At 45.0% G+C, this 26345-nt stretch overlaps 1 protein-coding gene across 1 annotated transcript in view; it reads right to left on the reverse strand.

Moving 5' to 3' along the window:
- Positions 1–26345, reverse strand: part of cabin1 (calcineurin binding protein 1) — a 539464-nt gene that overhangs the window by 145207 nt on the left and 367912 nt on the right.

Here is a 26345-nt window from a genome sequence, read left to right on the forward strand (position 1 = left end):
GGTATGACAAGAAATAGTTAAGATACTAAATTACTTCCTGGAAGTATTCACTGCATAATAATTATATGCCATTAATCATAGGAGAGTGACCATGATGAACTCTATCAGTTCTATGGATATTCTAGAAGGCCGACAGGGTTGAAACCAGCTACAGATGCTGTATACCCAAGGGTGCTAAGTGAGAATACGGTAGCAATCTACAAAGTGCTGACAGTCACCACCAGTTAGTTAATGAATGCAGGGGGGGAATCCAATAGATTGGGGACAACCAACGTGGCACCTATTATCAAGAAAGACGATAAATCAAACCCAGATAACTACAGATTAATTAGTCTCACATCTGGAACTGGCAAAATAATGGAATCAAACACAGTTGAGGAGCACCTGCTTGGAAATAACTTTGTAAATGGCAGCCAACATGGTTTCAGAAGGGGCAGGTCCGGTCTGACCAACCACCTTGATCTTTTTTCAGCAACTGATGCCCTAATTGGATGTTGGAAAACCCCACGAAATAGTATACCTAGACTCCAGGAAGTTCCACATTAACAGCTGCTTCTCAAGCTTAAAGCATTGGGAATCCTTGGTAAAATCTAGAAGTCAATAAGGAATTGATTGAAAGAAAGGAAACAGTAAGCACTGGTTAGGGGAGTGATATCAGACTGGAGAGATGCACTGAGTGGAGACCTGGTCGAAGTTTTGTTGGGCTCAAAATTGGCCAGGAGTTGCTCCGTTTCTTTTGGAGCATCTTGATTTTTCTGGCGTATTGTAAAAACCCCCATTTTGCACATTCAATTTGCGCCAGTGTAACTGAGTTAGGATTGTTTTTCAGTTTAGTTTTTTTCAAAAGGGGGTGTTACCAGCCACCTACGCCCGTTTTGGCCATTTAGGCCACTTTGGACAGCTAATAGTTACTCCAAACTAACTTAGGCCAGCGTATGTGGCCGCACAGAAAACCCTTGCAGAGTTAAGAAATCAGCGCAGGTCGGTACATTGGAGGCCAGCAGAACTTTATGATTTGACTTAAGAATATGAATAGGATCAAACAGCTAGACAGGACGTCATGTCAAACTTCGCAAATTTAATTTACTATACAACAGAAGCATTCATGGAAGCTTAAACTACAAAAATAAAAGCAGTAAAGAGACAAAACGTATTTACATAATTTTTTCAAAATATCCAAATAAGAAACAGAAGTACCTCCTACTCGTAATTCTTATGTTCTCCCAGCCGCCTAAGCACACCCACCATCAGCCCGCCCATTCCAAACAACTCTACCTCCTGGGTCGGGGATCAGAACAGCACCTGGGGTCAGAGATCAGACACGTCTGGGGATCAGATCTTCCCTAGAGGTCGGGGATCAGACCGCCCATGGGATCGGAACCCCCTACCCCCATGGGGTTAGTGATCGAACCCACCCTGCGGTTCGGAATTCCCCCCCCTCCCCCCCGGGATCAAAACTCCCCCCTCCTGGATCAAATTTCCCCCACCCCGCCCCAGCTTGGGCCCCGCGCCAACCTGCTTGTTATGGCCTTCTAGCCCGGGAAAGCAGCGGGCCGGCCTGTGCAGGAGGCCACTCAGCCCAGAATAGGGGTGGGACACACAGAGGTTGGGGGCAGGAGCTACTGTGCATGCGCGCACATGGAGAGCTGCCAGCAGGGTTTCTGGCTCAGGGTCCTAGCTCCGCCCCCCAATCGACTGGCCACGCCGCGCTAAGCCCTGGGAGAGGCAACACAGTGGCCAGAATCGGGGGAGATTTTCTCTGCGCCGTTTTCAGCCCACAAAGTCGGCACATCTCTGGTGAGTATGCCGAAAAAAATGGGTGGGCTAAATTTGAGCCCTTAAGAGTATACAACAGTGACTACACGCCAAAAGTACTTCATTGGCTGTAAAGCGTTTTGAGACGTCTGGTTGTCGTGAAAGGTGCGATATAAGTAAAAGTATTTCTTTCTTTTATAGGTAAACTGAACCCTAATAAACTGATTGAGGTAACTAGGGATTGGTATTGGAGTCCCCTACTGTCCATGCTCCACATACATGATCTAGATTGAGAAATGCAAAGTACACTGGTCACATTTGTAAAGTATATTAAACTTGGGGGAGGAAGGAAGAGAGTACAATGATGCAACTAAGGAGTTACAGGAGGACCTAGATAATGTTTGCAAATGGGCAAAACTGTGACAGATGAAATTCAGTACAGAGAAGTGTACGGCCTACATACTGGAACGGAAAGAGGGACATTTATTTAATAAATGGTGTCGAACTAGCTAGGGCAAAGCCAAGAGAGATCTGAAAATGATAGCGGACTCAGTACTAATCAAGTCCAGTCATTGCAGAACAGCAATTACCAAAGCAAACAGATTCCTGAGCTATGTTGCCAAATCAGAAGAGTATAAGTAATGATGAAGCCGTATGACTCTCTGGCCAGACTGCACCTTGAATATGTGTTCAGTTCTAGTCACCAAGGCATGAGGGAATGACCCAAACCCTGGACGCAATGCAGAGAAGGACCATGAGGTGAATCCCGAGAGTCAGAGAGTTGAGTTATGAGGAAAGACCAAAAACAATTTAACACTTCAATCTTGAAAGGAGGTAAATGAGAGGGGACCTTGTAGAGATGTACAAGATACTAAGTGAAATACAAAAGGTTAATCCTGAGCACTATTTCAGGTTAAATCACAGTTGAGAGGACAAATGGATATTGGTAGAAACTGATAAAAGGTACACTTAGGACGGAGATCTGGAAGCGTTTCTTTAAACAGACCTATTAATACAGACACTGCGCATTCGTCTGTACTGATGTTTGCGATCAGCATGAGCTGCAGCTGGCCTGCAATGTATAAATATAAACGAGGGTGAAAATGTACACAGAAAGGCTAGAATATTGGCCCATTCTCACCCACCGAGGATTCTCGAGTCCACAGCTGCAGCATTATGAAGAGGTTGGCTTGCTGCGATGTCACTGCTCTTTAAACACAAACAGCTGAGATAACACAATTGCTGAAGCACCCCAAGGTGAATGATTGTCCACTGATGTTAAGGCAGTTCTCACACCATGTCAGACTCAATGGCCCAAAGTTTCCACATGATTTGCTCCTGATTTTTAGGAGCAACTGGTGTAGAATGGAGTATCTTAGAAATCGGAATTCTCCACATTTAGTTTTCTGCAGTTCTAGTCAGGTAGAACAGTTTCACTTTGGAACTGAATTTTTTTTCCAAAAGGGGGCGTGTCCGGCCACTGACGCCTGATTTGAAAGTTTCGTCAGTGAAAACGTACTCCAAACTAACTTAGAATGGAGCAAGTGAATATTTTTGTACGCTTGAAAAAACCTTGTCTACACTTTAAAAAATCAGGCGCAGGTAACGAGGTCGGGGGGGGCGGGGGAAGGGAAGTCATTAAATTCTACAATCAATCCTTAGTTATACTTATACAAATATTATACAAATAAATCCAATCTGAATAAAAATGTATAAGCAAAGAAAAGATTAAATAAACCATGTTCCTACCTGTGTGAAAGTGCTTCAGGCAGGCCTTTCAGGCAGCGGTGTGACGTCAGTGTCTCGGCGGCAGGGGCAGGCAGCAAGCAGCCTTCGAGCTGAGCTGCGGTGCTTGAGGCAGGCCTTCATTACCCGCGAAGATGCAGCACCCGGACGGACTTGAGGCCATTCGACCATGGGATTGCAGCGGCGTCAGTGGCTGGCCGGGAGCCGAAGAATCAGGAGCGGACGTGAGGCCATTTGGCCATGGGATTGCAGCGGCGTCAGTGGCTGGTCGGGAGCAGCAGCAGCCTTCGAGCTGAGCTGCAGTGCTTGAGGCAGCGGTGTGGCGTCAGTGTCTCTCGACGGCAGGGGCAGGCAGCAAGCAGCCTTAGAGCTGAGCTGCGGTGCTTGAGGCAGGGGTGTGGCGTCAGTGTCTCTCGACGGCAGGGGCAGGCAGCAAGCAGCCTTAGAGCTGAGCTGCGGTGCTTGAGGCAGGCCTTCATTCCCCGCGAAGATGCAGCACCCGGACGGACTTGAGGCTATTCAGCCATGGGATTGCAGCGGCGTCAGTGGCTGGTCGGGAGCAGCAGCAGCCTTCGAGCTGTGAGGGGGACTGACTGAGGCCATTTGGACAGGGAGAGGCAGCCATATCGACATCTTTATATTTAAATTTGCAGAATGGGTGCACCACATATTATGCAATGGTTTGCTTCCTCATGCAAGAAATTCTTTGTTCTTGGTGGAAGTTGATCCATTGCAAAGTTGAATTGGCACTTTTATTTCTCCAAACACACAGTCCTTAATTTGCAGGCACCGGTTCTGCAAGTTTAGCAGTGAAAAGCTGAACTCACTGATTTCAGCAGGTGGTTTATTCAGCAGTGCTGCTAAAAGCACTCCCTCACACACAGAAATATCAAAAAAATTAAAATACAAGCCTTTACAGGGGTCCAAGAAACAAATCTTCACTTTTTCTGCAGCACTTTTAAAAATGGCCGAGTGCCAATGTTTACTTCAGACTGCGCGTGCGCGAACGCTCCAACGCGCACATGCAGGGTTGCCGGCACCAAGAAGCCTCATTTCAATTGTACCCGCCCCCTCCTACTTACAAAATCGGCGCGAGTGGTAGGCTCCACCCCCTGTGCGTCGCGCCAAGCAGACATTGAGCTCAAAGGAGCTCGAGAATACCGCATTTTTTTTCCGGCGCGAAAAACAGGCGCCCAGCTCTTAGGTGCGCCTTTTTCACCGCGTGTGGAAACTTGGGGCCTATAACTCCGACAAGCTAATTCTCTGCATTTAAACAGAGGCATTATCGAAATCAAAGGTGGGGGGGGGTGGGGCGGGGGAATATGAAAGAATGCTAAAGATGTGCATTGCTCAAAAGAACCCTGATGGTGAAAGGCTCTCTCTTTGAACTCAAGGATCCAGCATGTCTCATCTTGTTTAATATCGTACCGATGACAGGCACTTGACTGAGCATGCTCAGGAAACACTTTGGCAGAAGATGGCTCATTTCTGTTGTGCTGTGCAGACTGTGTTTGCCAATGGTTAAAGATGTTGTTACATGACCAGCTTGCACTGGAGTCCAGCTCTGGGAGTGAAAGCAGTTTCATACCGCTGTAACTACCAGCTCACTGTCACTGGTCATCAGGTAACAGGAGCAACTTTGAAGAGTCATAATGGCAAGAACAATGAGGAGGAAGAAGAGGAAAAGAAAGGTTGGATTAAAAACTGGTTGTTGTATTTCACGGTATGGATCACTGAGAGACAATTAGCCCCTAATTATAAGAACATAAGAAATAGGAGCAGGAGTAGGCCATAAGGCTCTTTGAGCCTGCTCCGCCATTCAATAAGATCATTGCTGATCTGATCATGGACTCAGCTCCAATTCCCCGCCCGCTCCCCATAACCTCTTATCGTCTAAGGAACTGTCTATTCAATGTCCCAGCTTCCACAGCTCTCTGAGGCAGCGGATTCCACAGATCTACAACCCTCTGAAGAAATTTCTCCTCATCTCAGTTTTAAATTTTTCGATAAGATCACCTCTCATTCTTCTGAATTCCAATGAGTAGCGGCCCAACCTACTCAACCTTTTCTCATAAGTCAACCCCCTCATCTCTGGAATCAACCTTGTGAACCTTCTCTGAACTGCCTCCAAAGCAAGTATATCCTTTCGTAAATATGGAAACCAAAACTGCACGCAGTATTCCAGGTGTGGCCTCACCAATACCCTGTAAAACTGTAGCAAGACTTCCCTGCTTTTATACTCCATCCCCTTTGCAATAAAGGCCAAGATTCCATTGGCCTTCCGGATCACTAATTAATACTGCACAGGAACAGAAATGTTGTCTTGTACCTCTGGAGCAGCAATACCCCAAGCATGGGACTGAAGACGAGTACAATAAAATAAACTGAGTTTAACTTTTCTTGCAGTGACATTGACTTAAGTCAGATGGAAGAATAGTCAACTAATAGTTCCTAAAAACAGATTAACTGGTCATTGATCTCATTGGAACATAGGAATTGCTAGTCAAGAAAAGACCTGTGTTCAGTTAGTTCACCTTCTACCATCTTTGTAGTTGCTTGATACAATGATAATGGAGTTATTGACTAATCAGAGCAGCAGTCTCTATCAATGAGCCTACAACAGACCCAGACATGATGTGAGGAAAAGCCCTGTGGTGGAGAGCTTTGGGAACCACAGGTCCAGAGTCCCCTGTTCCTCTTAAACATGCTACACTCACCACACATCATGTCTCAAAGTACTCCTGTACTCTATCCCAAAATATTATTTTCTGAAAGAACTGTATCTAATTTGCTTTTGAATGAATCAACACTAACTGCTCCCAGCATCTCCCTAAGGACCCTGTTCCATAGATTTACAACTCCATCACTGAAATAACATTTTTGCAGATTAATTGTGAATTTACCCCCCTTCAAGCGCAGGCCGTGTCCTCTGGTTGTACCGTTCTGGAAAAGGTGAAACAGCGTTTTATGGTCTACATTATCTAGGCCATTTGGAATCTCTTCCTGGATTTTTTGTCCCCATGTGAAGTACTTTGTATTTCTCTACATTGAATTTCACCTGCCACCTGTCTGCCCAATGCCCAAGTATACTCAAATCCTCCGATAGCTTATCCTTTTCAGTTTTTCAGCCCACCATTTTCATTAGCTTGGTATCATCTGCAAATTTAGCTGTTGTGCTTGTGACTCCTAGCTCCAGATCATTTATGAGGCTATGAGAAGAGGTTCCAAAACAGACCTCTGTGGGACCATACTGGTAACGTTCACCCAAGCTGATGGCAATCCCTACACTGGGTTCTATTGGTGTTTGTGGGCCATTGCTAGTGCAGAATTGCCTATTTATTGGTTACTACACCGTGTAAATGTTTTGATGTGACAGGACTCTATATAAATGCAGGTATATTTGGTCTTACTGAACTCAGAAGAACATCCAACAAACAACTTATATTTATATAGCGCCTTTAATGTAGTAACATCCCAAGGCGCTTCACAGGAGTATTAGGAGACAAAAAATTTGACACAGAGTCACATAAGGAGAAATTAGTACAGGTGGCCAAAAGCTCGGTTAAAGAGGTAGGTTTTAAGGAATGTCTTAAAGGAGGAGAGAGGGGTAGAGTTCCAGAGCTTAGGGCCTAGGCAACAGAAGGCATGGCCACCAAAGCGATTATAATCAGGGATGCTTAAGAAGGCAGAATTAGAGGAGCGCAGACACCTCGGGGGATTGTGGGGCTGAAGGAGATTACACAGATAGGGAGGGGCGAGGCCATGGAGGGATTTGAACACAAGGATGAGAATTTTAAAATCGAGGTGTTGCTTAATTGGGAGCCAATGTAGGTCAGCGAGCACAGGGGGTGATGGGTGAGCATGAGTTAGGACACAGGCAGCCGAGTTTTTGATTAACTCAAGTTTACGGAGGGTAGAATGTAAGCCAGGAGTGCGTTGGAATAGTCAAGTCTAGAGGTAACAAAGGCATGAATGAGGGTTTCAGCAGCAGATGAGCTGAGGCAAGGGCGGAGATAGGCGATGTTACGGAGGTGGAAATAAGCGGTCTTAGTTATGCCGCGGATATGTGGTTGAAAGCTCATTTCAGGGTCATCTATGGCACCAAGATTGCGAACAGTCGGATTCAGCCTCAGACAGAGGTTAGGGAGATGGATGGAGTCAGTGGTGAGGGAACTGAGTTTGTGGCGGGGTCCGAAAACAATAGCTTCAGTCTTCCCAATATTTAATTGGAGAAAATTTCTGCTCATCAAAACTGGATGTCGGACAAGCAGTCTGACAATTTAGAGACCATGGAGGGGTCAAGAGAAGTGGTGGTGAGGTAGAGCGGAATGTCATCAGTGTACATGTGGAAACTGACGCTGTGTTCCCAGATGATATCGCCAAGGGGCAACGTGTAGATGAGATATAGAAGGGGGCCAAGGATAGATCCTTGGGGGACACCAGAGGTAAAGATGCGGGAGTGGGAAGAGAAGTCATTGCAGGTGATTCTGTGGCTACAATTAGATAGACAAGAATGGAACCAGGCGAGTGCAGTCCCACCTAGCTGGACGACGGTGGAGAGGCGTTGGAGAATGATAGAGTGGTCAACCGTGTGAAAGGCTGCAGACAAGTCAAGAAGAACGAGGATAGCTAGCTTGCCTTTGTCACAGTCACAACTAGCCCTTCTATATCCACTCAAGACTAGCATTTCCCATTCTAGCTGAATAAGATGAAAAATGTAATATTAACAGCCCTCCGTTTAGCACAGGTTGTGTGCTACGGGTTTGTGTCCTCCAGGAATTAGATTAAAATGGCACAAATGTATTTCAATTATTACTTTTAAAGGCATTAGAAGGGGAAAACTTTTGTTCCAAATGTAGAGCATTATCTGAACAATTTTCCCTCTGTTAAAAAGTGGATAAGGATTAGACCTCACAGAAGTACAGATGCATCTGCCATGATTTGGATGAGAGTCAAATATGTACAGACAAGAATATACATGAAGTAGGAGAGAAAAGGATAAACTCACAAGCAAGCTGTAACACAGACAGTTATAGAATGCACTTTCACCTGAGATTTAATTCAATCCAGGGTAATAAAAGTTTCCTTTCTTCGCACCAGTCAGACACTATATTGAATTTGCAGGTCTGAGCACATAATCACAGGAAGGGGAGTATTACTCTGGTGAGGAGATAATAAAGATTATTTCAGGTATCAGAAATCTAGGTTATAAGGAAAGGTTATGAAGGAAATTAACAAAAACAAGAACATAAGATAAGTACATGAGAATTTGGAGCATGAGTAGGACGTAAGGCCCTTCGATCCTGCTCCACCATTCAATATGATCATGGCCGACCTTCTACCTCAACAAAGGATTGGGAGACATAAATAGCACTAGAGTAAGAAATAGTACGGTATTAGGTGGGGTTAGACGAAGAGAGACTACAAGAAGCTAGGTTTACAGCGCATGTGTGTAAACACACGAAGCGTGGTAAATAAGATTGCTGAGCTGCAGGTGCAAATAGGCACATGGGGATATGATGGTGTGTCGATAACTGAGCCCTGGCTCAAAATAGACAGGATTGTATACTTCGGGCTGGATTTTCGGCTCCCTTGCATCTCTGGTAGCACCCCGGAGGGACGGTAAAGGGTGTTTCTAGGCATTATGGCGGGTATCCAGCTTTTACTGCCCAGTCGGCAAATTTGGCTCATGGTTTGCGACAGCGCAAAAACTTACTGTCCCGCCGTCTACTTTACGGAGATCATGATGTCAATCGTCGTGCAACGCTGCGCTAGCACCCCGGATGCAAAATTAGGCCCAACGCCTCAATAAACGCCCACCCCAGGAAACTTCTGAAAAACCAGGCGTTCCCAGGCTGCAGCAGGCGGTATTTGCGGTGTATTTAAATGGAGGGTTGAGGCTCCTACATCGCAGGTCACATTGACTGCAACGGCTGCACACAGCATGCTGCGTGAAGCTCTGACTTAAAAGCGCCAGTTTTAACTGCCATTAGAATGCTCTTGCACGGTCAGTGAGAGAATTTAATGGGGGCATTACTAGCTTGCCAGCATATCATGCTCCATGCTATTGCCAGGCGCGTCAAGCAAGAGCAGCTCTTGGCCATCTCTGCCCACAGATGAGGAGAGGCCGAAGACGTCTGGGAAGGAGGGCTTACCCCTCCTCACGGGTTTACAGACACCAACATTCATACCTCCAGCTCTCTGAGGAGCCATGTGCGCAAAAGCTGCGCTTCCGAAAGGAAGTGCTGACAGAGATATGCCATCTCCTACAGGCAGGCCGATGGCTGCACTGCTCTGGGGGCAGCCTTCAATACTCCCCTCAACAGGTATCCTAACTCATTGTGATGTGCTGCATGCTCCACAACTTGGCCATCATGAGGGGCCAGGCATTGCCAGTGGGGATTGTAGGCCCACCTCAGGAGGAGGAGGAGCCTGGCGAGACCCCCATTGGATAGTCACACCATCCACGGGGGAAGCAGCGTGGACATGCTGCCGGACCAAGAGTTGCACGTATATGTGCGCAAATCGTTGAAGGTGGCAGGGCAGGTTGAGAAAGTGGTTAAAAAAACATACGGGATCCTGGGCTTCATAAATAGAGGCAAAGAGCACAAAAGCAAGGCAGTTATGATGAACCTGTATAAAATACTGGTCCGGCCTCAGCTGGAGTATTGTGTCCAATTCTGGGCGCCGCACTTTAGGAAGGATGTGAAGGCCTTAGAGAGGGTGCAGAATTTAAAATTAACAATTGATCTTGCATCATTTGCTGTTGGCAGAAAAGATGCAAACATCTACCACCCTGTGTGTGTACAAGTGTTTCCTAACTTCACTCCTGAAAGGTCTGGCTCTAATTTTTAGACTATGTCCCCTAGTCCTCGACTCCCCAACCAGCAGGAACAGTTTCTCTCTATCTACCCTATCTGATCCCCTTAATATCCAGAAAACTTCAATCAGATCGCCCCTTAACCTTCTATATTCCAGGGAATACAACCCTAACTTGTACTAACGCCCCTCGTAACTTAACCCCTGGAGTCCGGGTATCATTCTGGTAAACCTACGCTGCACTCCCTCCAAGGCCAATATATCCTCCCTAAGATTTGGTGCCCAGAACTGCTCACAGTGCTCCAGGCATGGTCTAACCAGGGCTGTGTACAGCTGCAGCATAACCTCTGACCCCTTGTATTCTAGTCCTCTAGATCTAAAGGTCAGCATCCCATTAGCCTTTTTGATTATTTTCCATACCTGTTGATGACATTTTAATGATCTATGTACCTGTCACTTTGGACATCCACTGTTTTTAGCTTTTCACCATTTAGAAAATACCCTGTTCTATCCTTTATAGGTCCAAAGTGGATAACCTCACATTTGCCGACATTGAAATCCATTTGCCACAGTTTTGCCCAGTCACTTAATCTGCCGATATCCTAGTGTAATTTTATGCTTCATCCACACTGCCTACAATGTCACCTATCTTTGTGTCATTGGAAAATGTGGATATATGACTTTATAAGCCATCATCTAAGTCGTTAATAAATATTGTGAATATTTGAGGCTCCAACACTGTGGGACACCACCAGTCATCTCCTGCCAATTGGAGTACCTACCAGTTATCCCTACTGCCTGTTTCCCGCCACTCAGCCAATTTCCTAATCAGGTCAATAATTTGCCCTCAATTCTGTGGGTTTCTACTTTAGTTAACAATGCCTTATGTGGGACTTTATCAAATGCCTCTGGAAGTCCATATAAATAACATTCATAGGCATTCCCCTGTCCACTACTTTAGTCACCTCTTCAAAAAATGCAATCATGTTTGTCAGGCATGACCTACCTTTCACAAACCCATGCTGGCTCTTGTTGATCAACTGAAAATTGTTGGTGTTCAGTCACCCTCTCCTTAATTATAGGCTCCAGCAATTTCCCCAACAACAGATGTTGGACTAACTGCTCTATAATTCCCCGGTTTCCCTCTTTCACCATTTTTAAATAGCAGAGTGATATGCACAATTTTCCAATCTAAATTTCCAATCGAGATAACTTTGGAAGATTATAGTTGGGTCATCTGCAATGTGCTCAACTACTTTCTTTAAAACCCTGGGCTGGAAAACCATCTGGCCCTGGGGATTAGTCACTCTTTAGCGCTATTATTTTCTTCATTCCTGTTATTTTATTTACATTAATTTTATTGAGTCCCCGTCTCTGATTCAGTATTAGTTTCCTTGGGATTTCTGGCATGCTTTCCTCTTCCTCTACTGCAAATACTGATGTAAAGTAATTATTCAACATGTCTGTCATTTCCTTATTATTATTGACAATATCACTGCTTTCAGTTTTTAAGGGGCCAACATTGCTTCTGACTACCCTATTTTTCCTAATGTAATTGTAAAAAAAAAAATGGTGTTGATTTTGATATCGCTTGCAAGTTTCTTTTCATACTCCCTTTTTGTAGCTCTTACTACAGTTGTACCTCTCCAGTCTGGCACCCTTGTGATCAGACCGATGCCGGAACAGAGAATTTTCCGTTCCACGGTGGGTCTCGCTTACCGGTACTGGTGGACAGTGCCCAGGGGGCTCCTGTACGTGAGAGCGCGTGCTACGGCAGCCTATGGACGGCTCCCTCAGCACCCGCGCACGCACTCACTGACTGACGGACGCTCCCAGCCCATCGTCGAACACACTGACTGATCAGCCATTGCAACCGATCGAAACTTTAAAAAAATAAACGCTCCTCTCCCGTGGGCCCAACTAATGGCGAACCACAGATGTTTCCAGATGAGAGAGTCCTGGACTGGAAAGGTACAACCTTTATCTGTTTGGGACACTTTGCTGTTCATTGTATCGTTCCCATTCGCCAAGATCTGTGCTATTTTTTGCATGCTTTTTTTTTAGCTTCATGCTGACTTTATTCGTTCATGGCTGTTTTTTTTGGCAAGTGGAACTCTTGACCCTCAGGGGTATAAACTAGTTCTGTATCACATTAAATTCTTTTTTCAACATCTTCTAGTGATCTTCTGTCATTTCTCCATTACCAGATTTGCCCAGTATACTGCAGACAGTCTCAGTCTCATCCCTTTGAAGTCGGCTTTACCTAAAGCTAGAATCTTTGTAGCTGTTTCGTGTTTCTCCTTTTCAAATGCTACGTTGAACTCGATCATGTTATGATCGCTATTGGATAAATGTTCACACACAGTTAGGCTGTTAACTAAATCTGGCTCAATACTAAGTCTAATATGGCATGCCCCTTGTCGCTTCTAGGAAATATTGTTGTAGAAAACTATCCCAGACACACACCAGGCAGGGGAAACAACCTCTCAGCATCTACCCTGTCAATCCCCATCAGAATCTTGTATGTTTCAATGAGATCACCTCTCATTCTTCGAAACTCCAGAGAGTATAGGCACAATTTACACAATCTCCCCTCATAGGACAACCCTCTCCGCCCAGGGATCAGTCTAGTGAACCTTCATTGCACCGCCTCCAAGGCAAGTATGTTCTTTCTCAGATAAGGAGACCAAAACTGTGCCCAGTACTCCAGGTATAGTCTCACCAAAGGCCCGTACAATTGTAATGGAATAACACAGGATACCTCCAATTGTCAAATTTGCAGTTTTATTTCTAGTTGTAAAAGAATACCCACAGTATTCTTCTAAACAAGGGTTAATTAGGTTGCTATGCTTTCTTTACTTCAGAGGGCTTGTCCTTGAGACACTACTTTAATCACGTTAATGTGAGAAGTGTAAATACCAGCTCATGTTCTGCACATGTTAATGGTACGCAACTCTGTAAATTGTTCCAGCTATTCAATTCAGGTTCAAGAGCTGTTTATGTAGATTTCATCAGAGTGATATCAGCATTAAATGTGATTCTGTTGTGGTCTCACTGCAGATTTTGGGGGAGGTTCTGAAGGCTGTTCAGCGAAGAGACTATTAAGCATTTGGCTCACATTTCACATGAATCTCCAAACATGAGGAATAACACTCAGGACAAGGTTGCATGATGGAACGCCACAAGACGACTCAACTAGCTTTCTCTGTGTCAGTACACAGCTCTTTGTTTTATGCCAGGAGGCTGAATAATGGCTGGTCAGAGCTCTGATGAACTCAATGTTATAACAAAAGAAAAAAGACTTGCATTTATATAGCGTCTTTCAGGACCACTGCACATCTCAAAGCACTTTACAACCAATGAAGTACTTTTGAAGTGTAGTCACTGCTGTAATGTAGGAAACGCGGCAGCCAATTTGTGCACAGCAAGCTCCCACAAACAGCAATGTGATAATGACCATATAATCTGTTTTTGTGTTATGTTGATTGAGGGATAAATATTGGTCGGGTCACCGGGAATATCTCCCCTGCTCTTCTTTGAAATAGTGCCATGGGATCTTTTACGTCCACCTGAGAGAGCTGACGGGGGTCTCAGTTTAATGTCTCATCCGAAAGACGGCACCTCCGACAGTGCAGTGCTCCCTCAGCACTGCCCTGGAGCGTCAGCCTAATTTACGTGCTCAAGTCCAGTGGGACCTGAACCCACAATCTTCTGACTCAGAGGCGAGTGTGCTGCCCACTGAGCCACAGCAGGCACTGTAATCTTGGTTGTCTTGTAATCAAATGCCAGTCTAATTCTTTAAATTTTAAAACTTTCTGGTTTTGATCTATCAAATCTCAAGCCACTATGTAATAATTTCTGTCTATCTACACTGAGTGTGACAGTGTAGCTCAAGGCTGCAGTTAATCCATTAGCAACAGTGCAATTGTTGGTCTTCAATTCTGTGCACTCTGCAGGGAGAGAAAGTCAAAAGATCCAAATTTCAGACTGCAAGAGGAAATTTGAATCAGAAAAGAATTTCGAAACAGCAACAGAAATCTTTACAAAAGCAAAATACTGCGGATGTTGGAAATCTGAAATAAAAACAGAAAGTGCTGGAAATACTCAGCAGGCAGGCAGCATCTGTGGGGAGAAAATCAGAGTTAACTTTTCAGGTCGATGACCTTTCGTCATTTCCTGTTTGGGAGTGACTGTTGCCAACGAACCAGAAGAAAACAGAAGCTGTACAGAAGCATTCTGTGTATAACAGTCAGATCCCAAATGTTAAAAATAACGTTCACCACACGCAGAATCCGAGAAGTGCTGAAGCTCATCACTAATAAAGTTTCATTAGTGTTAGCGATTCTCAATCCACTGTTCCTACGACAGTTACAGGAATCTCTGAATGCTTCTAGTCTCCGAACAGTAATTTGCTAAATATTAACAAACCCAGCTACCCACAGGCAAAATGGACTGTGCTGGGGCCAAACTATCCCCACCTAGAAGCTGCCGACTCTCACCAACCACATTTTAGTGCACAGACAAGTGGCCCATACCTGAATAAATTCTACAATTCATACAATTAATAAACCAAACTACAATTGAACAAGAGTTTTTTTTAATCCGCTTCTTTATTCCTCATTTTGGGAAGTCCGGCACCAACTAACAAAATCCCCACTGGCACTGCGCACGCGCAACTGCTTCGCTTCGTTGGGAGTAGTCGCGTCCTTTCTGTGTTTACAAGCTCTGATCTGGCAGTGCCTAATACTAACCATGGGTACAAGTTAGGTAATCCATTCCCCGGCACTATTACAGCACAGGCCTGAATCAGCTCTTTCTATCCAATTTAGTCTCACCCCCTGCTCTTCCCCACAACCCTATAAGTTTTTCCTTTTCAAGTATTTATCCAATTCCATTTTAAAAGTTACTATTGAATCTAAGAACATAAGAATTAGGAGCAGGAGTAGGCCATTCAGCCCCTCAAGCCTGCTCCTCCATTCAATATCATGGCTGAACTTCGACCTCAACTCCACTTTGCTGCCCTATCCCCATATCCCTTGATTCTCAGAGTCCAAAAATCTATCGATCTCAGCCTTGAATATACTCAACGACTCAGCATCCACAGCCCTCTGGGGCAGAGAATTCTAAAGATTCACAACCCTTTGAGTGAAGAAATTCCTCCTCATCTCCATCTTAAATGGCCTTCCCCTTATCCTGTGACTGTGCCCCCAAGCTCTACTCTCCAACCAGGGGAAACAACCTCTCAGCATTTATCCTGTCGATTCCCCAGAATCTCATGTTTCAATGAGATCGCCTCTCATTCTTCCAAACTCCAGAGAGTATAGGCCCAATCTACTCAATCTCTTCTCATACGATAACCTTCTCATACGATAACCTTCTCATCCCAGGGATCAATCTAGTGAACCTTCATTGCACCACTTCTAAGGCAAGTATATCCTTCCTTAGACAAGGAGACCAAAACTGTGTGCAGCACTCCAGGCGTGGTCTCACCAAGGCCCTGTACAACAGCAGTAAGACTTTCTTACTCTTGTAGTCCAACCCCTTACAATAAAGGTCAACATGACAGTACCTGCATGCTAACTTTATGTTTGCTGTACGAGGACACCTAAATTTCTCTCAACACCAACATTTAATATTTTCTCACTATTTAAAAAATATTTTTTTTCTTTTCTTCCTACCAGTGAATAACCTCATATTTCCCCACATTGTACTCCATCTGCCACCTTATCTGTCTATATCCCTTTGCAGGCTCTTTGTGTTCTCCTCACAGCTTACTTTCTCACCTAGCTTTGTATCGTCAGCAAACATTGCACTCGGTCCCTTCATTCAAGTCATTAATATAGATTGCAAATAGCTGAGGCCATCATCCTTTCAGGCAGTGCATTCCAGATCATCACAACTCGCTGCATAATTTTTTTTCCTCATGTTGTCTCTGGTTCTTTGCCCAATTAAGTTTGTGCCCTCTGGTCACTGACCCTCCTGCCAGTGGAAACAGTTTATCATTATTTACTCTATCAAAACCCTTAAGATTTTAAACACCTCCATCAAATTTCCCTTTAGCCTTCTCTGCTTTAAGGAGAACAACCCCAACTTCTCCAGTCTCTCCACATAACTGAAGTCCCTCATCCCTTGTTCTTCTTAGTCAGAGGATGACTTGCTTCCACACTAATATGAGTTCTCAGGTGACTGAGGAGACCTATGCGGGACCGACAGTCTCTGTCACAGGTGGGGCAGACGGTGGTTGGAGGGATGGGTGGGTGGGGTGCCTGGGTTGCAGTGCGCTCCTTCCGCTATTTGCGCTTGGCTTCCGCGTGCTGCAGGTGAAGAGGCTAGAGGTGTTCAGCACCTTCCTGGATGCTTCCCCTCCGCTTTAAGTGGTCTTGGGCCAGAGATTCTCAGGTGTTAGTGGGGATGTTGCACTTTATCAGGAAGGCTTTGAGGGTGTCCTAGAAACGTTTCCTCTGCCCACCTGGGGCTCGCTTGCCATGTCGGTGCTCTGAGTAGAGCGCTTGTATCAGGAGTCTAGTATCGGGCATGCGGACAATGTGGCCTGTCCATCGGAGCTGATCAAACGTGGTCAGTGCTTCAATGCTGGGGATGTTAGCCTGAGCGAGAACACTGATGTTGGTGCGCCTATCCTGCCAATGGATTTTTGCAGGATCTTGTGGAGGCAGCGTTGATGGTACTTCTCCAGCGCTTTGAGGTGCCTGCTGTACATGGTCCATGTCTCTGAAGCATATAGGAGGGCGAGTATCACTACCGCTCTGTAGACCATGAGCTTAGTGCCGGGTTTGAGATCCTGGTCTGCAAACACTCTCTTCCGAAGGCGACACTGGTGCACTGAAGGCAATGTTGGACTTTGTCATCGACGTCTGCCCTTGTTGACGGTAGGCTCCTGAGGTATGGAAAATGGTCGACATTGTCCAAGGCCTCGTCGTGAATTTTGATAATCGCGGGGGGGGGGGGGGGGGGGTGGGGAGTAGTGTATGGCGGGAGCAAGTTGTAGAGGATCTTTGTCTTACGACTGTTTAGTGTAAAGTCCATGCTCTCGTACGCTTTGGTGAAGTTGTTGACGATGGTTTGGAGTTCGACCTCCGAGTGTGCGCAGACGCAAGCGCCGTCTGCATACTGTAATTCAATGACAGAGGATGGGACGACCTTGGATCTGGCCTGGAGGTGGCAGAGGTTGAACAGATTCCTGTTTGTTCTGTAATTTAGCTCCGCTCCAGCGGGGAGCTTACTGAGGGTGAGATGGAGCATTGCAACAAGGAAGATCGAGAAGAGAGTTAGTGCGATGACACAGTCTTTGGTTGACCCCGGTCCGTACGTGAATTGGGTCTGTGGTTGATCCATTGGTCAGGATCACGGCATGCATGTCATCGAGAAGCAGGCAGAGGATGGTGACAAAATTTTGAGGGCAGCCAAATTAGAGGAGGACACTCCATAATCCCTCGCCGTTGTCAGTGTCGAAGGCTTTTGTGAGGTCAAAGAAGGCCATGTACAAGGGTTGGTGCTGTTCCCTGCATTTCTCTTAAATTTGACACGCGGTGAAGATCATGTCGATTGTGCCCCTTAGTGGGCGGAATCTGCATTGCGACTCTGGGAGGAGCTCTTTAGCCACTGGGGGAAGACGAATGAGGAGGATTCTTGCGATGACTTTCCCTGTGGCAGATAGCATGGAAACCCCTCTATAATTACCGCAATCGGACTTGTCACCTTTCTTGAAAATGATCACGATTACGGCGTCTGAGATCCTCCGGCATGCTTTTCTCCTTCCAGATAAGAGAAATGAGTTCATCCCTTGTACCATTCTAGTAAATCTCCTCTACACCCTCTCTCTCAAGGCCTCAACATCCTTCCCAAAGCGCAGTGCCCAGAATTGAACACAATACCCCAGCTGAGGCCTAGCCAGTGTTTTAGAAAGGTTTCGAGTAACTTCGTTGCTTTTGTATTCTCTGTCGCTATAAAGCCCAGGATCCAGTGTGCCTTCACCTTTATTGAGTTTACAAATTCACCAAAAATATTAGGGGCCAAATATACCTCTACATCACTGATAACGCATTTACCTTGCGTGTTTTAAAAAAAAATTCTTGAGCTATCAAAGGCTTCTTTAAAAAACTTGGTTAAAATGAGTGTGAAAAGTTGGAATGAATTCAGTGTGATCTTATTTCAGTCATCAATCACTCAGTGCCAGACAGCTGCAGGATTATTTTCCTTTCCTCTCCAAACATGCACACAGAACAGATGTATTTTGATTTCATGTGCCCTATAGATGTACAGGCGTGTCTTTGAGCCTTTAAGTATTCACAACTGCTATTATGTAGTCCCAGTCGCTGTTGAAACATCTGAAAGGTGTTGTTCTCAATGAGTGCCCTGAAAACGAGAGAAGTCAACCCATTCTTAATTTGAAATAAAAAATTTCTTCCACGGTGCTGCTCAACGGGTAGGAGCACTAAGAAACAGCGCTGGCCAGTATAGGAAGGCAGGCTTTAACCCCACTCCACTGAGCTGCTGATCTGGGGTGGTGACAAGTGAAGCTTGTCCCATTCAATGTCCCATGAGCAGCGATGACATTAATGAAAGGACACATCATCCATCACCAGATTGCTACTGCAAGCCTCCTACTCGTCAGATCAACAGCAACAACTTAGCGGCTTGTTCACTCTGGCATGGTTGGCATATGACCCAGAGAGACTGAAAGGGAGAAAGTTGAAGGGGGGGGAAGGGAAAGGGAGAGAGGGAAATTATAAGCCAAGTTAACATACAAAAAATATTTTAATTCAATAATTAGTCTCCACTCTCCTCGTTTCTTTAGCCCCTCTGCCTGATGCTGCCAACCTCGCAGTAATGCCACTGTGAACAACAGCAACTTGTATTTATATAGCGCCTTTACTGTAGTAAAACATCCCAAGGCGCTTCACAGGAGTGTTTTAAGACAAAAAAAAAATAAATCTGACACCAAGCCACATAAAAAGAAATTACGGCAGATGACCAAAAGTTTGGACAGAGGCAGGTTTTAAGGAGCGACTTAAAGAAGGAGAGAGGTAGAGAGGCGGAGAGGTATAGGGAGGGAGTTCCAGAGCTTGGGACCCAGGCAGTTGAAGGCACGGCCACCGATGGTTGAGCAGTTATAATCAGGGAGGCTCAAGAGGGCAGAATTAGAGGAACGCAGACATCTCAGGGGGGTTGTGAGGCTGAAGGAGATCAGAGAGTTAGGGAGGGGCAACTATTAATGGTGCGAGAGTAGTGTGGAGCAGACTAGCTCCTGTGGGGAATTGTAGGCCTCTTCTGGCCGTGTTCTTATGAGAACGTGGCTGTGACCAAGTACTGGGCAGTGCGGAGGATTACAGGCTGAAACACACCATCCACTATCAATAGTCAAACGTGGGTCCCACTAAACTGCAACAACGCCTCGCACACAAACAAAATGTAGATTTTGGGAATAAAAACCCTCAGACTTCAGTACTTCTCACCAACATGCTAAACATATTTAATTATGGAGGAACTGTAGGCCTATCAAATTAATTATGAATTATTCAAATGCAAGTACAGCATCTGCTGGAAATCTGAAATAAAAACAGAAAGTGCTCAGCAGGTCAGGCAGCAACTGTGGAGAGTAAAACAGAGTTAACGTTTCAGGTCGATGACCTTTCATCGCGAATCATAAATTACTGTTCAGGGGACCAGATGCTAATGGGCGAGACTGGTGGGAGGGCATCATTACAGCGTGACGTGCTTAAATAGGCAGTTTCTGTGATAAATATGGACATAGGAACTTATAATGGAAATATGTAAAAAAAAAATAAAGAGAATGTATGACTTTAAAGTAGGGATTGAATTACATCTGTGTTCTGTGGTCCAATTATACCATGTGCTCTATCTAACCCCACTTCACCTGAAGACTACACCTCATGTGGACTGCCCCCATGCAATGCCACAGGAAACTATTAATTGTTTTTTGTTTTGTGTTATGTACACTTATAATTCCATGTGGTCAAGCAGTGTGAGGGTGACAGTATTTTGGCGTTCTGGTCATGGTAGCTGTAAGATGCAACTTGTTAGGTCCATTCTTGAAGCTTGACAGTCTTTCACAAGCTTTCTAGGTTGGCCTGTACGAGAACAGGATACATATTTTATAGCCTGGATGTACAATTTCCATGAAATCAACTGCATATTAATTAGCATCTAATGGATATCCCTACCTGCTCCTGTAAACATCATTACACCAGTGCGAGGAGCTCATGGACTTTTTTTGTCAGATATTGAGACCATCGTTCAGCTGCCTCTGTCTTCGGTCCCCTAACCTACCGAGGCAAACTTCCCCTAATGTTTCCTGCTGCCCTAGCCCTGAACTCACATCTTTCTTCAGATTCAATCCCATCTCCTGCTGTGCTCTCTCCACGCTCATCCTGTCCATGAGACCCAGCTCCTGCTCCCTCGACCCTATTCCCACCAAACTATCCACCTCCCAGCTTCCCTTCCTGTCCCCCATGTTAGCTGATGTTAAGTTCCCTCTCTTCTGGTACTGTGCTTCTCCCCTTCAAATCTGCCAATAAAAAACACCACCCTTGGCCCCCCTCTGTCCTTGCAAACTACCGCCCCACCTCCAACCTCCTTTTTCTCTCCACCTTGAATGTGTTGTCACCTTCCAAATCTATGCCCATTTTTTCCACAATTCCATGTTTGAATCCCTTCAATCAGGTTTCCGCCACTGACAAAATACTGAAACTGTTCTTATCAAAGTCACAAATGACATCATATGTGATCGTGACAAAGGTAAGCTATCTCTCCTCATCCTTCGCAACCTATCACAGTTGACTACACCAGACTCCTCGAATGCATCTCCTCCGTTGTCCAGCTGGGTGGAACTGCCTTTGCCTGGCTCCATTATCATTCATCGAATCGTATTCAGAGAATTACCTGGCTTCTCTTCTCATTCCCAACCGTGACGTCTGGAGTCCCCCTTATTTACCCAGATGCTGTTGTGTAAAGGGTTTAAAATGGGTGTATCCATTATTCTAACACCAAACAAAAGCAGCCACTGCCAAAGTTGACAAGCAGCTTTGCTTCCATCTACATGGGAAGATAAAAACTGTCGAAAGAGAGAGAGAGAAAATATGCAAGCAAACTTGTGTAAGAGGAGAAAAGAACATGTTTATTTAGATTGTTCTGAAGTCAGAATTCCTTTAAACTTAAATTTCGATCTATGTTTGCACAATGGCCCACTCAGTGCATACCATGAGCTTAATGTGTGGGTTGCCAAAATACCAAAGTGGATGATGCTTAAGGCCATCATGTATTTTTTCCCTTTCAGATGGAGCAGGCAAAGAAATGCAGCTACCTTGAGTGGAATTTATTAACTCATCTAACCTCATCTACTTAATGCCTGGCCTCAGCGACTATCACAATACCTGTGCAGACACACAGGCACAACAGCAGTGAGTCTTTTTGTGCCTCATACAGAAACAACTGAAACTTCACAGGACAGTCTAGACTTTTGATATTTATATTGCGTACGTGTGTATAGTACACACACACATCCCTAGTGGAAGGATTAACATCACCATGACAGGCGTTAGTATTTCTTCCGCCGGGTGTTTCCCAAACTCTCCATTTGCTTAAACTAGAAGTCACAACCGCAAAGCTGGTCATTAGCAGCAAACAGCACAGCAGCAGGGTTTGCTGTAGTTACAGTAACGTGTGTTGCCAGGCGATCAAAACAAAACACAGCAATTCATTTTCAAATTTGGACGGTCTCAGCCTGAGGAAAGAGCTGAAATGTCAGACTTGCAGACTCTTCCTAAATGGAATATACACCTACACTAACACAAACAGCCACATTTGTTCATCCTTTTCAGATTATGGCAATATTTTTGCAACAATACAGAAAGATACACAATGATTGCAAAAGGTCCAGTTTATTCCAAGAAGATGAGGGTTGAAGGACTGCCCCCTGAGTGTGCTAATTTCTCCAGCATTGCTGAAGCTCAACCATACAAGCTTACAGATCACTGTTCTGGCAGATCTTAAAGCTTCAACTTAATGCACAGAACCCTCCTTGCATCCAGGACCAGCACTCATTTATCTTTCATGATAAAATCGATTTCCAAAAAGAATGTTCCTCACTTACCAAGAGCAGCCACTGCTTGGTGAGATGAGTCACTCAATCGTGACACACTGCTTACTACAAAAGCTTGAATCACGTGGCAATCAGATCTGTGTGCTTTCAGTTCAACTACACTTCTTTGCCAGAGTGCAAGATGGCCGCTGGTACAGAGAACCCTTTTGTTTGAAAACTGTTTACAATAAGTGTTTATTTTAGGATAGAACATTTGCTGCTAACACCAAGCAATGTGGCCAGTCGACTAGTTCAAGAGTGATTGAGAGAGATCTGGACCAATTGAAGGAATGGAACTAAGGGGTAGCTGATGGTAGTTAACGTAGGGAAATACAAAATTGTATTGGTTAATGTCACACCAGACAAATCACTTCCACTTACTTTTATAGTCTGAAGTTTACTGTGATAAAGTACTTGTAAATATCTCCAATCTTATGGTTTGTGTGATTGTATGTCCATATTTCACAGTATGTGGAGTCCCTTCTACTAAGCAGAACCAGAAAACAAGAGACTCCTCCAACCAATTAAACTGCACAACCAGAGCGCAGAAGCAGAGATCAACCAGTAGGAATTTAGGTTCAATCAACAAACCAGATCCCACAAATCTGTTCTTTCAAATCAGATTTCAGAATCAAGAACCAATTCGACCCCAGAATTGTGTCACTAGGTACCAATCAGATCCAAATGTAATAGAAAGACTTGCATTCATATAGCGCCTTTTACCCCCGGAATTCTCAAAGCGCTTTACAGCCAATGAAGTACTTTTGGAGTGTAGTCACTGTTGTACTGTGGGAAACGCGGCAGCCAATTAGCGCACAGCAAGCTCCCACAAACAGCAATGTGATAATGACCTAATAATCTGCTTTAGTGATGCTGATTGAGGGATGAATTTTGGCCCAGGACACCAGGGATAACTCCCCTGCTCTTCTTCGAAATCGTGCCATGGGATCTTTTACATCCACCTGAAAGAGCAGATGAGGCCTCAGTTTAACGTCTCATCTGAAAGACAGCACCTCCAACAGTGCAGCACTCCCTCAGCGCTGCACTGGAGTGTCAGCCTAGATTTATGTGCTCAAGTTCCTGGAATGGGATTTGAACCCACAACCTTCTGACCCAGAGGCGAGTGTGCTACCCACTGAGCTATGGCTGACACTGTATATGTGGTGTTTGATTGGTTCAGTCACAAAAACATCATTTATCAATTGTTTTTGTGACATGCAGCTACCATGACACTCCATTACCCATTCCATGTAGCCCCCTAAAAATAAACATTAGCACATCATTAATACTTTTAACAATTAATCAAATCAACAAATCACAAATTTCCCATCCAACCTTCCAATTTTTCTTTTCACATCTTCTTTTCCCATGGCAAGTGAACAGTCTGCATCCTGCATAGACCCTCTCCAATGCGTAGATACCATTACACATTTCCACCCCTGCACCTCCCCCCCCTCCCACATGATCTAGGACCCAGCCCACCTGTACTCGACATCCTGAGGCCCAAAAATGCATGCACCTCAGACCACGGTCATGCACACATTGGCAACTCAGCCCTTTGCCACCCTCCAGCCTTTCTGCATTTACTTGATTCCATAGCTCTGGTCCCAAGAGGATAGTAACAAAGATAGATGAACAGAAATACAAAGAAAGGTAAGCTGAGTAGATAATAACAGACAAGAGAGCACGCTCTTAACTCTCCAAGGCAGACATGTGGCTTCTGGAATCAGAAATTGATACCATTTACACATGCTGTTAACTAACTCCTGTTATGGAGTATTAATAATTACTCTTGTACCTAGTTATTTTACACCTGGGGAGGCACAGGCTGCCTACCATTATCTTTTGGGGTCTCTAAAAGACAGAAAACACCTCACGGTCCCAATTTACGCTAAAACTACACCCACATTTATTTACAAGATTTATAATTAGACAGAAGCAGAACAGTCAGCAATATAAATATTTAACTTACACTCTGCTTTAAATTGTCTTGAAAATAGAGAGTTTTTGAAGATCATAATGTGGCTTGCTTCTGCTCCGCAGAGTTCCATTTCAGCCCCTCAACATGACAAAATAACTGTGAGGGAAAGGTAACGGATAAAACAGGAAAAACCTGCACCTATTGCAACATTCTTCGGGGTCTCCAAGGCAGAGTACAACACAGGTGGGCAATGGAATTCCAGCATCTGACGGATATTAATTGCTTTCAACATAGTTCCTGCTAAATCAGCCATTACAATTAATGACAGTCTATTTCCCCTGTCTGTAAAATTTCATACATTCATTGTTGCCTGTAAACAAAACCATTTGTGATGTCTTTTGGAGTTTACAGATCAAATATCCATGATCTTTCAAGAGATTACTAATTTGATTAGTTTGAGTTCAGAGTACTGGGGCTTTGGCACAGCTCACATGCTACAGGTGCCAGGAGCCTCCTCCAGAGATACTGTACTACTAACTCAAGTCCATTTAACATTTACAATAATGCCCTATCTAAAATTATAACAGAGATGTTATTGTTTAAAGGGAGATGGAACTCTACTTCCATCAGAGAGAAACAGTGAGAGCAAGAGAGACACAATGAGATACAAAAACAGAGGAAAGGAGAGCGAGAGAGATGGGGCGCCATTGAGCAGCATCCCCATCATCATCATAGGCAGTCCCTCGATGACTTGCTTCACCAAAAAGGGATGAGTTCACAGGTGTTTCAATGAAGGGCCTAATATTACAGATCCCGAACTACATGTTGAAGGGTGGGAGATGCCTGTGCGTGGATTTTTTTAACGTGTGGTGGCCGTTGCACACCAGCCACCACACGGGCTTGACAGAGCTAGGTCTTGGTCCAGTGGCAAGGGTTAACCAAAATGACTGGAGACCAGCTCTGCTGCACGGACCTATTGCGCACACATATCGCAGTGTGGGCTGGCCCATGCTGCCCCTGGGCCCTTGCCTCCATGGCAGGAACAGCACCTCCATGGAGTCTCCAAACCACCTGCCAGCCATGCCTACTTGGCACTTTAAGATAGACACATGGTCAAAGTGGCAGTAAAGTCTTTTAGGACATCCAATCGTTCACCACCCAGAAAGCACGAACAGTGAAGAAGCAGCAGTGGAACCTCAATTAGTGCTCCCCGTTCCTGTCCCTGCCACAACTCAACAAAGCCCCAAGGGACAAATGCAGCACCTTGAGAGGCAAAGTACTGATGTCAGCTCAGTTTTCTTTCGTATGGTAGCAGCAAAGCAAATGTCAATATCGAAGTTGGATATGCAGGCCAAAAGCTCAGTAGATAAAATATATATAACACTGCGCTCCATGCCACAAACCAACTGGGAATTATACCTCAGGTGGGAGAATGTGTTTATGAATAAGGTGGACTTCGGCCAGATTTTCAGGCTGTTTACAAGGTAATTGGTGAGTAGTTTTTCTTTTTCTTTTCTTTATCAGTAAGTAGCATTTTAACATTGTTGTTGCCAAATTAAGTTAATCGAGGGGTTAAGTCATGGCAGGAGAGCTCGGACACGTGTTATGCTCCTCCTGTACTATGTGGGAAGTCAAAGACGCTTCCAGTGTCCCTGACGACTACGTGTGCGGGAAGTGCATCCGCCTGCATATCCTGACGGACCGCATTTCGGAGCTGGAGCTGCGGGTGGATTCACCCTGGAGCATCCACGATGCTGAGAATGATGTGAATAGCACATTTAGTGAGTTGGTCTTACCGCAGGTAAAGGGTCCACAGCCAGATAGGGAATGGAAGACCAACAGGAAGAGCAGTGCAAGGAAGGTAGTACAGGGATTCCCTGCGGTCATCCCCCTGCAAAACAGATACACCGCTTTGAGTACTGTTGAAAGGGATGACTCATCAGGGGAGAGCAGCAGCAGCCAAGTTTATGGCACCGTGGCTGGCTC

Source organism: Pristiophorus japonicus, chromosome 8, assembly GCF_044704955.1.
Source record: "Pristiophorus japonicus isolate sPriJap1 chromosome 8, sPriJap1.hap1, whole genome shotgun sequence".
In the NCBI taxonomy this organism is placed as follows: Eukaryota; Metazoa; Chordata; class Chondrichthyes; family Pristiophoridae; genus Pristiophorus; species Pristiophorus japonicus.